This window comes from Dromaius novaehollandiae, chromosome 2 (genome assembly GCF_036370855.1).
Source record: "Dromaius novaehollandiae isolate bDroNov1 chromosome 2, bDroNov1.hap1, whole genome shotgun sequence".
Classification (NCBI taxonomy): domain Eukaryota; kingdom Metazoa; phylum Chordata; class Aves; order Casuariiformes; family Dromaiidae; genus Dromaius; species Dromaius novaehollandiae.
In genome coordinates, this window is record NC_088099.1 from 85382238 (window position 1) to 85388680 (window position 6443).

Genomic DNA, 6443 nt, shown 5'->3' on the forward strand with positions numbered 1-6443 from the left:
ATGTGAAAGATTGGAAGGATTAATATCTGTTTATACTGTATTATGTTTTAAACTGTTATATGAAGCCTTGGTGAATTTAAATAAGAAAATGGCATCTAATAATGACCGTCTTCTGATCACAAAACCAATTTCTTAAATTGGAGCCATTAGTCAGCCAAAGCCACTTTGATTCGTAATGTCTTTTCTTATTTCATTGTAAAGGAGAATCACCATGTTTCTACAAGCAACACAGCTGATGATAGACTAATTTATTTCAAATGGAATATCTACAGCTGTAGTTTTGCAAGAGATGATCATGGCTTATATGAGTACAGAAGAGAAGATATTTCTCCAGTGCCCACTACAGTCATCACTGAACCACTTACATGTTCCTGGAAAAGAGTTTTACTTCAATTTTATTTTTTAATTTTGTCTTTGAAAATTTGTCAAAGGTTTGGCTGCATCCCATTTGTCAGAACAGACAAAACCAGAGACTTGTAAGGAGTTTCAAGGGAAGGAGCTCCACTAACCCTTCAGGATATAGTGTGAGAGAGGTAAAACTTAATCTGCCTTTCAAATTTTGGAAATTTGTAACTTGCACCTAGCCTAAGATGCAGCCAGTCATTCAAAATAATACACTGAGACTGGTGCTTTGCTGAAATCTAAATCACATTAAAGGCCTATTACACTGTAATAGAAGGGTCCTAAGATTAATACGGCTTTCTGTGCTTATCTTTTTGGGTTATTCTTCCAAAATAAATACAATATAGCATGGTATTATGCAATTTTGAAAGCTTTTCTCTGCTTTTGTCAGTTCAAAATGTTGGAGAGATTTTTTCCTCACACTTGCCTTCTTACCTATTTCCTTGCTATACAGTATACAACAGTAAGGCACTCCCCTATTCCATTTTAGCATCTTAATCACTTCATTACATCCAATCCCTCCTTAAAATTCAAATGATAAGAAAATTGATAGATTTATACATAAAAACAGCACAAAGGGGGCCTGACTGCATCTGAGCTGGTACTAAGGAGCTGGAAGCAGGTTCACCAGACCAGCCAGAATAAAATAGCAAGTAGCTGGAAGCTGCTCTATGAGAAGTTTTAGAAAGATTATGAGTAAAAATATTGATAATGTTGAAAATATTGATAAAATAGGAAAGAAAGGAAGCAATGGGACCATTAGAAACATCTCTGAACTCTTGGTTCCTCCGGTGGAGTGAAAAAAAAAAAGCTGTTTAGCCTGCACTCCCATCTTTTTAAAAGAGCTTGCCTTCAGACTAATGACTCCAGAACTAGTGACTTCGTGGGCAAAAGAAAAGGCAGGTTTACAGATGAGTTTTCTGTTGTTCTTGTACAGGCATAAGGCCTGTACATCACAAAGAAGAAGGCAGCAGAAAAAATGTGCTCATACTTCACGTCGGGCCATGAGGGGCACTTCAGAAACAAGCATTTTGACACAAGTCTTCCATCCAAGTCACCAGTGCCAATATATAACTCTAAGTGTTGCTTCCCATCTGTTAAATTAAGAATAGCTAATCCTCTAGCTAGCTCTAGAGGTTTTCTTCTCTACAAGACAAATACAGAGGATCAAAACTGCCATATTTTCTCTGTTCTCACTGTATCTATTGAGCAGAGCTTGTGGTTTGAATGAAACCTCTTTTTTTCCATTTACATCATAAGAAAGATGTTCAATCTCCCTTCTGGTATGTTGTATAGCTTAGAGTGTACCATCCATGTTTACAAAAGCTTGCCAAAGAGAGTTTCAACATCGCCTTGCCGTTTCCCACTTAATTGAAATACTTGGTGTAAAATTTTTCATTCTGATATGTAGCTATCATTTCTGCTCCTACTAGCATTATTCCTGGGCCTCTAACACTGCAAGACACAGGAATTAAGTGATTAATGATAATAGTCCTTTTTTTTTTAATCTTAACTTCAGGACCAAATAGATCAAATCTGAATACTTTTGTGAACTGTCTTCATTCACTAATATTTATCCTTATGAAGTAACAGAACCATCACAGTAGAGAAGCATTCTCTCTGCTTTTATTGATTACAGCTGAACACCCCTCTTTGCAGCCCTAGGAAGAACAACATGCCTGTTACAAGGCCTATGAGGCGTCATGTTATTTAGAGAAGGCTTTCCTCCAGCTGATGAGTGCATTTGTTCCAGATTAGCACGAAGAATAAGTGAATGAGTACAAAATTTCAAAAGTCTGGAAAAAAAAATTCTGGATCTGCATATATAATGAAACACTACAAAGTTCTTTATGTCTGCAAATTTCTTAAACTCATGAATATTTTACCAATCAAAAAACATAATATTCCTTTGCACCAAGGTACTTTCCATTTGTAAGACATAATACTAGGATTTTCTTCAAATATTCAGGATTTCATTGAGTGATGCATGACACTATATCACTATTTTGTGCTAACCTTATTGTATGTCAGAATAACTGATTAACTTACCTGGTAAATTATAGAGAAAATAGGGTTATATTATATATATATACACATATATATACATACATATATATATACATACATACATACATATATATATATATATATATATATATATATATATATATGTAGTCTCTCCTTCAAAATAGCCACACTTTTCCTACTTCCCTCTGTAACTTTTTTCTTACAATTTCTTCAGACTTCTGGCCTTTGCAATACCAGGATACAAATTGTTCCTTTTTGAGAAAACTGCATCTTCCTCTTTTTATATTGCAATTGTCATATGAGTTACAAGGGTAATAAATGACAAAAGAATAGCACCTTTTTTACACTACATGTTTAATACTAGTAGCACAAGCACGTTAAGGGATGTTATAGAAATTTACTTTATAAGTGATCTCACAGTTCAGATATATTTACCAGCAATACAAAAAAACAGGACTCTCTCACTTTTGACAACTGCTATTCTATTCTGCTTATTCTTTTACTCATTAAAACAACAGCAGGTTTGAGATATGTGTATTATTTCCTTCAGCTGCAGAGCTACAGTGCTTGGCTACACTGAGGTCAGGCTTTAAAGCATTAAATGGAAGGGGGAAATTATGATTTTCAGTGAGTGTTATGTCATCTCAGAGTTCAGGTTTCAGCAGTAAGCCCTCAAGGAAGGGCTAGTGCAGACACAAGGCAGCTTTAATGTATTCGAGCTAGAGTAGTCACTGCTGGATACTCTGTGGGCCAGCCATAATTACAGCAGACATCCTCACCCTTATTTCCCACTCCACTAATCATCTACCAAAACAGTACATATTGTTTTTTAATGACAAAAGTGTATTTAGTGAAGACTTCTCTTTTCAGAACTTACAGAAAGTATTACAGTTGAGTTCTTTGCCTTCTTACACCATATCTAAGAAGGCCTTCTATATTTTATCACTAGTCTCTCTACCTTAAATTCAGCAGAATAATGCTGATATAAAACAGAGCCACAAAACTGAGAATCCAGCTTGTCAGAATTGTTTGTAGTAGAAGGCCAGTTCTTGATTGTGTAGTTTAATTTTAAAAGATGAATAGAGCTATCTGACATTTCCCCTAATGGCTTTTCTCAGGAAATGTTTTACAAGCAAGCTCATGTAGCAAAACAAAGCTAACACAAGAATTACAGATGGAGAAGCGATTTGTCAGATAAAGTCATGGTCCCAGGACATTAATTTAGATTTGCATAAGTAACAATCTAGAATCTAGGATGAGAAACAACCTTCTAATCAAGCATCCATTTTTTTTTTTTTAATAGCTCCCTGCATTGTGCAATTGTAGCCCTATTTATCTAGTGAGAGACGCCAGAAAGAAAGTGCAGCACCTACTCATAGCTACTTCTGTAGAGCAGGACCACTGCGGAGAGCCTATCTGGGGCTTCCCATTTTCTGTGAGAACCATCTAGCCATGGGGCCAGTTGTTAGTGCTGGTCAAGCTGGGAAATGAAGATTTAGACCCAGCTCAGAAATCTGAGTAAGTGGGTGCTCTATAAGCTTACTGACTGCAGAAAAGATTCTGGTTTTCCCCGTGGAAGATTGTGTTTGCTCCATCTGACAAGAATGAGATGCAGCAGCCCAATACAAGAATGCTGTGTATTTTAATATCAGTTGCAAAAATAAATGAAAAAAATCATATCTGCTTGGTATTTTTGCTTTCCATTTTTTGTGAACTCATGTCTTCTAGCTGCTTTTTATTCTACTGTTCCAAGTATTATGGTCCTAATCATAAAAAGGCTTCAAGTTGGAGACTTTGTCAGCAGCAGGCTGTAACCAACTGGCATCTTCTGTGAGCTGCACAGAAAGCATCCGCAACACATTTGTTGATGGGCTGTCGGTCCTCCTTACACAGTGTGCAAAAACAGCATTTGACAGGAACATGTTGAAAGATCAATAAACCAAATTCCCAGCAGAGCCGAGAGTCACATTCACATTAAACTGAAGCGGTTTCTCTGTAGTCTGAACTTTTACCACCTTTGAATATCTTCTAAATATATAATAGCTCACCTTTCTGGTAGGAAGAAAGCTCCTTTTATAATGGAGCTACATGACCATTTTCTGTGCAGACTAAGGAATCTGCTGCCTGACGGACAGAATTTTAAGATCCAGGGGATGGATAGCATAATGTACCATGATGGAATACGTATGTATAGAAAAGACTAATACTTATACTCATTTTTTGATGTTATTTCATTGACTTTGTTTTTAAGTCTGGTTACTTTGAAGATAACTGGTTCCTCTTTCTTAGATCCTAGATTTTGCCAGCCTATTCTTCAGACTATATAAATCAGCCTAAGGGATGACTGAGAAAAAAGGAAGAAATGTGAATTCTGATTGTAGCAAAAGGTTAATGGTAGCAGTAAGGTTGCTTAAATGAATATTATTTGCTTTAACCTGCTTCCCCCACATAATGCAGCTGCTGCATTATAATGGAGGTTTCCCACTGAACCAGCAACACTAAGTAAAATCTTTCTAGAGCTTTTCAGATCAGAGAGAAGGCCTATCGTCACTTATGTGCCTCCAAGTGGTGTAACAAAGCCCTTTACTTTGCTCTCTGTCTGGCTACAGTAAAAAAAAAAAAGAGAATAAGCAGTATGTTTTTGCTGCCTTCTCATTTGAGGTATCATATGTCCCAAGGCAGTCATAGACACAGTGTTCTGCTGTAAATCTACAGATTGCAGTTCTACTTGGCTGCTGTTCAAAGGCACATCTTGCTCCTACTTGCCTGCCCGTGATTCCTGCAGTAGCAACCACAACCTGGGCTGATTTTCCTCAGTCATCTGAAGCTGCTTGAGTGGACGGAAGAAAAACCAACATTACTACACAGGACAGTTGAGAAGAATTCAGTCATATGGGATCAGTCATACGAAAGATCAAGTTCAGGGAACTTAAGTTATGTATAGCTAGGTTCAGATGGGCTGGTTTGAGAGTTAGCTATCTTCCAGAAGACTTGTTTAAGAATATCTGGGCTCCTTTGTGCAGGAGACATCAATATAAAATGATCAAAGATAAATACATGGACAACGCTACACACATTCTTTGTAGTTCCATTAAACCACTAACAGTGTAAAGAAGGCCTACCTTTATTTTGTTTGAATTTTTCTGCTCTCATTCACTGGTGCAGCAATATACCTGTTTTCTTTTTCATTGTATGAACAGATTGGCTGCTTGCTTTGTAACAGCAATTAATCACAGTGCATACAATCAAGGCATTAGGGAAGCGTTACTACCCATCCAATTAATGTGCCTAGTGGGTAGTCTGTCTACATCCTAGGTATAAACAAGAGAAAAAGAATCATCTAGTGAATGATTTGGGGGACACGAATTTGGCTCCTGCTCTGCATTACTCCCTGGGGGAGCTTCTCTGCCTTTGGACCACACATGTACAGCAGCCTTTAAATTCAAAGCACCAAAGTCAGGTGCCTCAGGCTAGGTGGGATGAAAACCCCCCATACTTTAAAGCAAAGCATGAAGGGAAAATCTTTTGCAATCTTAACCCTTCATTTCAAACCCCAAACTGTATTTTCTGATTTTTGATTGGCTATTTTCTAGGTTTAAGAACAAGACAGGAGAGTTGTTTGTACAGCCCATGATGTACTGTGGCCTGGTGGCTAAATAATGCTGCTAGGCCCAGCTGTAACCAAACACTATCAATAGTACTGCCTCTATGTTAAATTTGCACAACATGTCTAATAGCAAACCCTGCATTTCTGTTGGGAAATCACTAAATGAATCAATTCTGAACGAGAACTGCGCTTAACCTGTGTCTGTGAGGACTCCACTCACCCACAGACATTTAACCTACCATTACCAGAGCTGCTTCTAATGCTCTAAATGCTGGATGTGCTTCAGGCCATAGCTATTTAATTATCCAACAACTGTTTTAAGAAGTGACAGAAATGCTGCCTTCTTCCTTGATGCAGTACAGTCGTGCTGTGGCTTCATACTGAAAGCATGGTCCATAGAAGTATT